Source organism: Trichechus manatus, unplaced genomic scaffold (assembly GCF_000243295.1).
Source record: "Trichechus manatus latirostris isolate Lorelei unplaced genomic scaffold, TriManLat1.0 scaffold00132, whole genome shotgun sequence".
In the NCBI taxonomy this organism is placed as follows: Eukaryota; Metazoa; Chordata; class Mammalia; order Sirenia; family Trichechidae; genus Trichechus; species Trichechus manatus.
In genome coordinates this window covers 1764095-1776540 of record NW_004444068.1, presented here as the reverse complement: position 1 = coordinate 1776540, position 12446 = coordinate 1764095, and the positions used below count along the sequence as shown (strand labels likewise).

Below are 12446 nucleotides of genomic sequence, written 5' to 3'. Positions count from 1 at the left end.
TTTTTTTTTCTGTCTTTGTCATTACAAAGCATGTGGTATATAACAACAAGAGTTATCAATCAAAAATACCATAAAATTGGCCCTGATATTTCCCCTTTAAATTACTTTTTCTGGAGATCTTTTTTCCTTTGTATGACTTTGAGTTATTATCCAGTTCTCTTTCCTTTCAGTCTGAAGGACTCCTGTTAGCATTTCTTGTAGGGAAGGTCTAGTCATAACAAACTCCCTTAGTTTTTGTTTATCTGGGAATGTCTTAATTTCACCCTCACGCATGAAGGACATTTTTTGCTGAATATAGAATTCTTAGTTGACAGTTCTTTTCTTTCAGCACTTTAAATATGTCATCCCACTGTCTTCTGGCCCCCAATGTTTCTGAGAAGTTGGCACATAATCTTATTGACAATCCCTTGTATGTGATGATTTGCTTCTCTCTTGCCTTTAGGATTCTCTATCTTTTGTTTTCTAGAGTTTGATTATAATATATGTTGGTCTCTTTGAGTTTATCCTGCTTGAGATGGTATGTGTAGATTCATGTCTTTCACCAAATTTGGAAAAATTTCTACCATTATGTTTTCAAATATTCTTTCTGTCTCTTTTCTCACTCTTATAGTTTTGGAACTCCCATGATGCATTTGCTGGTTCACTTGATGGTGTCCCACAATTCCATTAGGCTTTGTTCAATTTTCTTGATCTTTTTTTTTTTTTTATTCCTCAGACTTGATAATCTCAACTCGCCCATTTTCAAGTTTACTGATTCTTTCTTCTGGCAGCTTGAATCTAATGTTGAATGCTTTGAGAGAAGTTTTCATTTCAGTTATTGTATTTTTCAGCTGCCATGGATTGAATTGTGTCCCCCAAAAATATCTGTCAACTTGGCTAGGTCATGATTCCCAGTATTGTATGATTGTCTACCATTTTGCAATCTGATCTGATTTCCCTATATGTTGTAAATCTATCACTATGATGTAAGAAGACGGATTAGCGGCAGTTATATTGATGAGATCAATAAGATTAGATAGTGTCTAAGCCAATCTCTTTTGAGATATAAAATACAGAAACAAGCAGAGACACACAGGGACCTCATATCACCAAGAAAGCAGCACTGGGAGCATAGCGCGTCCTTTGGACCCACAGTCCCTTGCTGAGAAGCTCCTCAGCTGTGGGAAGATTGATGACAAGGACGTTCCTCCAAAGCCAACAAAGAAAGAAAGGCTTGCCCTGGAGCTGACATCCTGAATTTGGACTTGTAGCCTCTAAACTGTGAGAGAATAAATTTCTCTTTGTTAAAGCCATCCACTTGTGGTATTTCTGATATAGCAGCACTAGATGACCAAGACAGCTCTGATAATTCTGTTTAGTTTGTTTTTATAGTGTCTATCTCATTATTACAAAAGACCAAAAGACAAGACCAAAATAGGTGTCAGAAGAGACTCTGAAACTTGCTCTTGAATGTCAAGTAGCTAAATCAAATGAAGAAATGATGAAGTAAAAGAACTGAACAGAATATTTTAAAGGGCAGCTCGAAAAGACAAAAACAAAAAATTAAACCAAACCCACTGCTGTTGAGTCAGTTCCAACTGATAGAGTCCCTATAGGACAAAGTAGAACGGCCCCATGTGGTTTCCAGGGAGTGCCTGGTGGATTCGAACTGCTGACGTTTTGGTTAGCAGCCATGGCTCTTAACCACTATGCCACCAGGATTTCCAGGAAGACTAAGTATTATAATGACATAGGTAAAGACCTGGAGATAGAAAACCAAAAGAGAACAACATGCTCATCATTTCTCAAGCTGAAAGAACTGAAAAAAAATTCAAGCCTTGAGTTGCAATATTGAAGGATTCTACAGGGAAAATATTAGATGATGCAGGAAGCATAAAAAGAAGATGAAAGGAATACACAGAGTCACTATACCAAAAAGAATTGGTTGCCATTCAGGTAACATATGATCAAGAACCATTGGTACTGAAGGAAAAGTCCAGGTTACACTGAAGGCATTGGCAAAAAACAAGGCTCTAAGAATTGACAGAATAACAATTGAGATGTTTTAGCAAACGGATGCAGTGCTGGAAGTACTCACTTGTCTCCGCCAAGAAATTTGGAAGACAGTTACCAGGCCAACTGACTGGAAGAGAACCATATTTATGCTTATTTCAAAGAAAGATGATTCAACCAAATGGGGAAATTATCAAACAATATCATTAATATCGCATGCAAGTAAAATTTTGCCAAAGATCATTCAAAAGCGGCTACAGTAGTATATCGATAGGTAAGTGTCAGAAATTCAAGCCAAATTCAGAACGAGGGATAGCACTGCTGATGTCAGATGGATCCTGGCTGAAAGCAGAAACTACCAGAAAGATGTTTACCTGTGTTTTATTGACTATGCAAAGGCATTCGACTGTGTGAATCATAACAACTTATGGATAACATTGCGAAGGGTGGGGATTCCAGAACAGTTAATTGTGCTCATGCTGAACCTGTATATAGATGAAGAGGCAGTCATTTGAACAGAACAAGGGGATACTGCATGGTTTTAAGTCAGGAAAGGTGTGCATCAGGCTTGTATCCTTTCACCATTCTTATTCAATCTGTATGCTGAGCAAATAATCTGAGAAGCTGGACTATATGAAAAAGAATGGGGCATTAGGATTGGAGGGAGACTCATTAACAGCCTGTGTTATACAGATGACACAACCTTGCTTGCTGAAAGTGAAGAGAACTTGAAGCACTTACTGATGAAGATCAAAGACCACAGCCTTCAGTATGGATTACACCTCAACATAAAGAAAACGGAAGTCCTCACAGCTGGGCCAATAAGCAATATCATGATAAATGGAGAAAAGATTGAAGTTGTCAAGGATTTCATTTTGCTTGGATCCACAATCAACACCCATAGAAGCAGCAGTCACGAAATCAAAAGATGCATTGCATTGGGCAACTCTGCTGCAAAAGATCTCCTTAAAATGTTAAAAGCAAAGATGTCACTTTAAGGACTAAGGTGAGCCTGACCCAAACCATGGTGTTTTCAATCACCTCATATGCATGCGAAAGCTGCACAATGAGTAAGGAAGACCGAAGAATTGATGTCTTTGAATTATGGTGTTGGCAAAGAGTATTGAATATACCATGGGCTTCCAAAAGAACAAACAAATCTGTCTTGGAAGAAGTACGGCCAGAATGCTCCTTAGAAGCAGGCATGGTGAGACTTTGTCTTTGGCCTTAGTGGTTTGTGCATAGATTTGAATAATAGTCATATTAACTGGCCTTTCTTATAGGCAGATGGATATTATCCTATCACTGACAGTGTTGTACTTAAGGATAGATCTTGAAATGTTTTTTTGACGATGAATGCAACGCCATTCTTCTTCAAGTTGTCATTCCCAGCATAGTAGACCATCTGGTTGTCTGATTCTAAATGGCCAGTACCAGTCCATTTAAGCTCACTAATGCCTAGGATATTGATATTTATACGTTCTATTTCATTTTTGATGATGCCCAATTTTCCTAGATTCACACTTTGAACATTCCATGTTCCTATTGTTAATGGATGTTTGCAGCTGTTTCTTCTCATTTTGAATCATGCCACATCAGCAAATGAAGGTCCCGAAAGCTTGACTCCATCCATGTCATTAAGGTCGACTCTACTTTGAGGAGGCAGCTCTTCCCTAGTTGTATTTTGAGTGCCTTCCAACCTGAGGGTTTCATCTTCCAGCACTAATCAGACAATGTTCTGCTGCTATTCATAAGGTTTTCACTGGCTAATTCTTTTCAGAAGTTGAACCACCAGGTCCTTCTTCCTAGCCTGTCTTAGTCTGGAAGCTCAGCTGAAACCTGTCTGCCATGGGTGACCCTGCTGGTATTTGAATACTGGTGGCGTAGCTTCCAGCATCACAGCAGTACGCAAGCCCCCATAGTATGACAAACTGACAGACTCATGCGGGTTGAGTAGCCTAACTACTCTCTCTGAATTTCTTTTTCCAATTCCTCTCTCTGACCAATGCTCCAGTGCCCTCCTCCTCACTTCTTGATCTGTTAACTGTGAATTTAGCACATCCTCCCCCTAATTGCTCCTACCTTTACCTTAACCTTTGCCTTAGCATATGATTTGAGCTGAACTTTCTTCCCGTTCTGTCTCACTGAGATGTGATCCTATATGAATTCTGTCTTTTGTCAACATTTTTGGTTTGTTGATGGCAATATTTATTGTTTTCCTAAGGTATTTTTTACCTTAAAAAAAATATTATTTCATTGGATTTGAGATGGTAGATAGGGTGTAGGTGCTTGTACTTGGTTGGATATTTTGATCCAGTCTCTACCAAATAGAGTGTGTGTAAAAGAGAGAGAGATAATAAGATTTTTGGGGGCATTGTTTTCTGTCTCCTTGTTTTCCACATTATTCTTTTCTCCTACCAATTTTTTTTTTTTAGAAAAGACAAACTAAAGTATCATAAGGCCAGAGTTGAACAAAATCTTGGCGTTTTTCATCCAGATTTTTCTTCTCTACTCCATTTTGGAAAAAAAGCCAGGTAAACTAAATATTGTCTCACTATACTTCCTGTGCCATTTATTGTCATTCAGAATGCACCTACTTTTCCTTAACATTGGAAGTAAAATAGGTGCCCATAGGTAGCAGCTAATTTTAGGTTAGGATCAGGACTGGGTGGCATTTGGGTGTTGTGGTTATGAGCAGTTTTTATAAACCAGGAGGCTCTAGGAAACTGAATAACACTAACCACATTCAAAAGATTCACTTATAATCCAAAATGCTTATTATTTTCTTTTAGAATATGGAATATATTATAACTTTGCAGGGACTCCTATTGTGGTTAAGTAGCACAGATTTGGAGGTGGACTTGAGTTGGAATTCTGGCTCCACCACTTACTCTGTTTCTTAGTATTTCTGAGGTCCACTTTTGTCCTTGCGAGAATTAAATAAGATAAAGAACATGAAGTCCATGGCATAGCAGGTAGCACATAGAAAACATGGAATAAACATTAGTCATGATGATGAAGGTGATGATGGTGGTGACCATTGGAGTTCTGCTCTTTGCAGTTACCTTTTCCAGATCAATGAGCCTGGGAAAAAAATAATCCAGAGGGATCCTTAGGAAGTGTGGAATTAACAAAGAGAGTGTAGTCTTTTTAGTTATCATTTTGTCAGTTTCCTCACCATATAAAATGAAGATAACTTCTTAGAGTTGTCAAAGAGATTCAATGATAAAACACTAAATGCTTTGAAGAGTGAGCTCAACTACTCTTAGCTATTGGTGTTATTCATATTGTATACAAGCTGTAGAAGAGCCTAGAAAATTATTCCTCTTTTACTTTTTTTTTTTTATTGCTACCCATTGCTTATTCCAGATCACACTCTCCTTACTCCATGATGAAAATCCTAAGTTTTTTTTTATTTGTTTATTTTATTTTATTTTTATTGTACTTCAGGTGAAGGTTTACAGAATAAATAGTTTCTCATTAAACAGTCAGTACACATATTGTTTTATGACATTGGTTAACAACCCCACATGTCAACCCTCTCCGTTCCTGACCTTTTTTTTTTTGGTGAAAATATACATAGCCAAAGATACACCATTTGAAAAATTTCTACATGCACAGTTCAGTGACATCAATTACATTCTTCCAGTTGTGCTGCTATTCTCTGTTTAGATGAAGGTTTATAGAACAAAATAGTTTCTCATTAAACAGTACACATGTTGCCCTATGACAATGGTTAACAACCCCATTACATGTCAACATTGTCCTTACTCAACCTTGGGTTCCCTATCACCAGCTTTCCTGTCCCCTTCTGCATTCTAGTCCTTGTCCCTGGACTGCTTCCTCTTTTACTTTAAATTGGCGATGTTATTTTTTTCAGCCAACAGTTGGAACACATGATTAGACACAAATTCATGCAATAAATATTTAAAATTGGGACTGTTACGGAAAAACTGGAACATATGGTTATTACAACTATCGTGTACACTTGTGACAACCAGAATGCTTGTGTCCACCAAATACAGCTTCTCTTCTCTGTGAATTCTTCCTTCCAGATGCCCTTACTTCAATTTTTTCTATTTCTCATTTAATTATCAGTGGAACCCTTTTATCAAGTAAAATTGCACAGGATACCCCAATATGTAAGTAATAGTGTGCTGGTTGGAATAGAGTCCTTGATCCAGAGCCCTGGCTGTTTGTCATTTCTATGAAATTCAGGGCTCCTGGAAACGAAGTTTGAAAACCTTAATTTCTCACTAATAGGAGTCCTGGTGGCATGGTGGTTAAGAGCTTGGCTGCTAACCAAAAGGTCGGCAGTTCTAATCCACCAGCCACTCCTTGGAAACCCTATGGGGTAGTTCTGCTCTGTCCTACAGGGTCGCTATAAGTCAGACTCGACTTGACGGCAGCGGAGTCTGGGGAATAGTGATACAAACATTTAAGAAGATAATTTTCTTTATAATTATTATGTACTGGTTATGGATTTCTAAAGATATACTCTACTGTTATAGATTTCAGAGATAATTTTGGGAAATGCTTTAGTTTTATCAGCAATACATTTACAAATCATATCGTGGGGATGATTACTTTTACAGATGGGTTTTTCCAGACATTTTATACTGATTGTTTTTTAGCTTCCTCTAAGCTAAAAAACTTCTTGTTTTTTTTTGCCTTCCCGCCAAATCAGGTTACATCATTTTAAGAGCCTACACTTCCAAAACAATTCTTCTGAACCAGGGCTTCGACCTGGCTCATTCCAGTTTGAACCCCTGCTGAGAATCTGCATTTCTGACAAGTTCCCAGGCCATGCTAATACTGCAGGTTAGGGACCAATTCTGAGAACTACCAGTAGAGCAGTGGTTCTCAAAATTTATTACACATAAGAATCACTTGGGGATCCATCTGGTTGAAATGTAGATTCTGATTCAGTCTATCTGGTGTGGAATCATTATCATCACCTGGGAACTTGTTAGAGCTGCAGATTCTCAGCGGGGGTTCAAACCAGAGTGAATCGGTTCGAACCCTGTTCTGAACCTCTTAACTGAAGTTTAAGTTATCCTTCTGTGAAACAAAAAAGTAAACATCTCTCAAGACAATGGCACATTATTACTTGATAGCTGGGTGAAAAAAAAATTAAACTTTTAATTAAAAACAAATATAAAAAGTTTAAGGTAGATATCCATAAACCTGTTGCTGTCGAGTCAATTCCGACTCCTAGCGACCCTATAGGACAGAGCAGAACTGCCCCATAGGGTTTCCGAGGAGCTGCTGGTGGATTAGAACTGCTGACCTTTTGGTTAGCAGCTGAGCTCTTAACTACTGCACCACCAGAGCTCCTTAAGGTAGATAGTTACATGATAAAATATAACAACATGTTAATGGTAGAGGTTAAGTGATGGGTATATGGGTATTCACTGTAAAATTCTTTTAACTTTGTTGTATGTTTGAAAATGTTCATAATAAAATGTTGGGGGGGGGGCAGGGAAAAAGAGCCTATACTTCTACATAAATTTATCTTGGTATTTGATTAAATTTTTTTCTTATCAACTTAAATATTGAGGAATAATTATGTAAAATAAATTTCATACATTTAAAGTATGTAATTTAGTTTTGACGGTTGTATATACCTGTGAAACCACCACTACAATCAAGACACAGAAAATTTCCATTGCCTCAGGAGATCTTTACTGCCCTTTTATGGGCCACCCTCCCCCTACACCTGACGCCAGGCAATCACTGATCTGCTTTTTATCAGTATAGATTAGTTTGGGTCTATAGAAGTAGGAATCATGCAGTATGTAGTTTTTTGTCTTCAGCTTCTTCCACTCAGCATAATAATTTTGAGATTTATCCATGTTGAGGCCTGTATGAGTAGTAGATGTACCACAACTTGTTTATCCATTTACCTGTCAATGGATGTTTCGGTTCCTTCCAGTTTGAGACTATTGTGAAACAAAGCTTCTGTGAACATTCATGTCTTTATGTGAATATACATTTTAATTTCTCTTGAGTAATACCTAGGAATGGAATGGCTGGGTCATACGACAGATGTATGTTTAACTTTTAAGATGTATTTTGTTTTATTTTGTGAGAACTTACATACTCAGTTACTTCTGTATATCTGACCTCATATTAGGATACTAAATACACCGATTTCTCTAGGTGGAAGGCAGGGAGAAATTCTTATCCCCTCCGTCCTTGACCTACCTGCTTCCATATTTAATTGCTCATCCAATTCATTGCGCTCCTAAAATAATTTTAATGTCTTTGTTTCTTCTGCAGCACCACTGCTACCATCTCGGGTTTGCTTGGGGTGTCTATTTTGTACCTGGTACTGTGCTAGGAACTGAAGGGGGTGTACATGACTTTGAACTAAAGTGGCAGCAAAATAGGGACCCATCCTGATCCCTGGACTGTGCTGGGGGAACCCCAGCTATGGATTTTGCTACAGGCAACGCATATGAGAACTCTTGAGGTCGCATTCCATTTAGTTGATTCGGATGTTAAAGGAAATATCCCACCTTTGTTTGAGTGGGGGCTTTATTTATTTATTTTTTTCTAAGCAGGTGTGGATGTTAAATGAAGAGAAGTATTGTGTGAAATGCTAAAAAAGAGGTGGGGAGAGAACACTTTCTTCCTTCAATACTGAATACATTTCCTCTTGACCAGTGGTTCTCAGAGTGTGGGTCTGTAGCATCAGCACCGCGATTGGAAATGCAAGTTGTAGGGCCTTACTCCAGACCCTGGATCTGAAACTCTGGGGGTGGGATCTGTGTTTTAATGAGCCTTCCATGTGATTCTGATCCACGCTCAAGTTTAGGAACTACTAAACTCATTCCAAGGGTGTAGTTGGAAGTCATCTGTAGGCTTAGAAGGGGTACGTCCTGGGTAGCTGTGGGCAGTAAGGATAACGTTGAGGCAGCGCCTGGCCACCTTTTCTCCTCGCCCCTCCCAGCACCTGCAACTCCTCTTCCACCTTCCGCTGAACCCGAGCTCTGGGCCTCACTTCGTCTCCCTTGGGAGCGGCAGCCAAACCCAGCAAGTGGAGTTTCGAGTTTGCTGGCCCGGGTGCCGACCGGGCATGCGCAGTGGCGCGAGCGTAGCGGCTAGGTGGGCGTGGTAAGGTAGCCGCAGAACCGAGTTGCCGGTTGCTGGATCCCAGGAGGAAGCTGCGGGGCTCGACGGCGGTACTGCTGGGGCAGGTATGGGTCTCGGCGATGGGGTCGAGAGGAAGGCTAAACAGAAAACTTCTTGGCTGGCGCGCAGCGGCTGGGGGGGTGGGCAGTCGGTCCGGGTTTCTCGCGCGCGCAGCGTCTCCCGGTTCCCAGCCGTGCAGTGCGGCGCCCGCCGACCTCCGGGTGCGCTTGTGCCGGGTCGGGGAGGCGTGGAGTGCGGGCAGGTGATAAACCGTATATTTATACTGTTAATTAAATTGTAAGCTCGAGGTCTGCGTTACGATACTTTACATGAAGTTATGCGCCTTGTTTTCTGTTTTCCTCTCTTGTAAACTTTGAGTGGCTGCTGGTGAGGCTTTCTGATCCAGTCTGTTTCGCATAAATTCTGTGACCGGTTTATTTATACGATCAGGAGGGCTGGAGTGAAATCGTATCCGCGGTTTCTGGTCTTGGTGCGTTTCCAGGAACAGGGGGCCTCTGGATGCGGCAAAAAAAAAAAAAAAAAGTCAACTTTCAGCGAATTTCAGTGCCCAAAAGGGAGCTATCCACGTTGTAACTGCATTTTCAAGTAGGAACTTGTAGAATTTCAGGTTTTTCCCACTACCTTTCTGCATTAGTGTTGTTTCAGGCTGCACCTGATGCTATTAAATGGAAGCACCTTTTAAATGAGTAACAGTTCCCCACTGTTTCCTTTTCATTACCTTCTGATATTTTGTGGCTTATATGTGGAGTATTTTACCCCGAGGCTGTGGTACTGGGTATAGTTGTATGAGGCTAAGGCAGCTCTGCACAAATTTCTCTGATAACCTGTGAGCCATGAACGAAATTTCAGGCCAGGGGGTACACACCTAGCAATTAGGTGCCACAAAGTTGAAACAAGTGGGTTTTGCTCCCACCCCCTTGGCAATCAGCTCCCCTTATTTTAAACTGAATTTCATAGGGACATTCTGTAGTAAAGTGTTAAATTTGTGATGTGGGAGGCATGCACAACTATAGAAATAGTAAGTTTAGAGAAGAATTTTAAGTTCAGGAAGAAAAACCTATATTGAAAGGGAGTACAGGTACCTTCTCGTCACACCCTCTTCAATGATGATTTTTTTTTATTGTACTGTAGATGAAGACTTACAGAACAAGTAGTTTCTCATTAAACAGTCAGTACACATATTGTTTTATGACATTGGTTAACAACCCCACGACATGTCAACGCTCTCCCTTCTCGACCTTGGAGGACCTTTTTTTTCTGGTGAAAATATACGTAGCCAAAGTTACACCATTTCAAAAGTTTCTACATGTACAATTCAGTGACACTGATACGTTCTTCCAGTTGTGCTGCTATTCTCATTATCCTTTTCCAAATTATTCCATCACCATTATCTTCAACTCACTGCCCCCAGGTGTTCTATCAAACCTTTTGAGTTGCTGTTGTCAGTCTGATCATACATAGATAATTTCTTTTTTTTACCTTAGATGAAGGTTTACAGAACATACATATAGTTTCTCATTAAACTGTTAGTACACATATTGCCTTATGACAATGGTTAACAACCCCACGACATGTCAACACTGTCCCTTCTCAACCTTGGGTTCCCTGTCACCAGCTTTCTTGTACCCTTCTTGCCTACTAGTCCTTGTCCCTGGACTGCTGTGCCTCATTAGTCCCATTATTGTTTTATGGGGCTGTCCAGTTCCCGGCTGAACGGTGAACCTCAGGAGTGACTTCACCACTGAGCTAAAAGGGTGTCTGGGGGCCATACTCTCGGGGTTTCTCCAGTCTATCAGACCAGAAATCTGGTCTTTTTTTTGTGAGTTAGAATTTTGTTCTACATCGTTTTCCAGCTCTGTCCAGGACTTTCTGTTGTGATCCTGATCAGAGCAGTCAATGGTGGTAGCCGGGCACCATCTAGCTGTACTGGACTCAATCTGGTGGAGGCCGTGGTAGCTGTGGTCCGTTAGTCCTTTAGACTAATCTTTTCCTTGTAGCCTGTTCTCTTCATTCTCCCTTGCTCCCGAAGGGGTGAGACCAGTGGAGTATCCTAGATGGCTGCTCACAGGCTTTTAAGACCCCGATGCTACTCACCAAGGTAGAATGTAGAACATTGTCTTTATAAACTGTATTATGCCAGTTGAGCTAGGTGTTCCCCAAGACCATGGATGATGAATGTTTTAAAGGCAGAAATAATATACAGTTGGTCTAGTTTTGGACTGTAGGGACCTTCAAGGTCAACCAGTTCAGCTGCTTCAGTTTACAAATGAGAAAACCGAGACCAATGAGGTTAAATGACTTGCCGGTTGCCGCCTGAGCCCTTCGGTGGCAAAGCTGGGCCTGGGATCCAGGTTTTCTGACTTTCAGGGCTCTTTTTACTACCCTCTGCAGATACTGTCCTCACGGTTGGTTAGATTATTAAACCTTTTTTTCCCTCGTCTACCTCCTTAAAGAAAACAAAAAAAAACACCCGATTGCTGTTGAGTCGATTCCGACTCATAGCAACCCTGTAGGACAGAGTAGAACTGCTCCAGAGGCTTTCCAAGTAGTGGCTGGTGAATTCGAACCACCCGCCTTTTGGTCAGCAGCTGAACTCTTAACCACTGCACCACCAGGGCTCCTTATTCTCGTTGTATAGTCTAGCCTAAGAAAATTAGTTGTTCTGCTACTAATCTTAGCAGTACCTTGTAAACTCCTTTCAAAAAGTGAGCTCTCACTCAAACCCCATCTCACAATTTGCTGGTCTTGAAACTGCCTTCTTCCTTGCCTCAGTCTTGTTACGTCCTTGGCCCACAGTGTCCTTCTGCCGTCCCCTTTCCCTCCCCATTGAGGTCCTACTCATGATGCTAGGTGGAGCTAAGGTGTGACTTATTCCTGGAAGCCTTCCTTGATTGCTACGTCTGAACCCTGTGGCATTTCTTGCTATTGCCTGTGCTGCGACTATCCCCTTTGTGTATAGTATCCCGGCTTGTATTTTAGCATGCGTAGAACTTCCTGACCAGTGTGTAAGCACTTGGAGATCAAAGCCTATGACTTAGATATCCTATCCAGCTCTAAGCACAAAATGTGTCCTCAGCCACTATTTGTAGAAGTGAAGTACGGATAGTTTTGCGAAGGGATTTGACATCAATGTTCTGTGATATGGGGGAGGCACATTAGAGCTATAGCCAGGACAATGGCCAAGTCAAGCTAGCCGGACAGGGTGATTGTCTGATTCTCATATTTTGAAGAGCAATCACAGATCAGTTAGGGGAGTGCCAGATTCAGGGATAAAGTTGTAACAAGGGAGAGTTGCC

General features: G+C 40.7%; 1 protein-coding gene across 1 annotated transcript in view; it reads left to right on the top strand.

The window, feature by feature from the left end:
* The first annotated feature begins 9080 nt into the window (after positions 1–9080).
* The window catches only part of PLS1 (plastin 1), an 88562-nt gene continuing 85196 nt past the window's right edge, over positions 9081–12446 (top strand). Inside the window, exon 1 of the mRNA XM_004385069.3 lies at positions 9081–9194. The gene's annotated coding sequence lies outside the window, so the exon portion shown is untranslated. The remainder of the gene's footprint in view (positions 9195–12446) is intronic.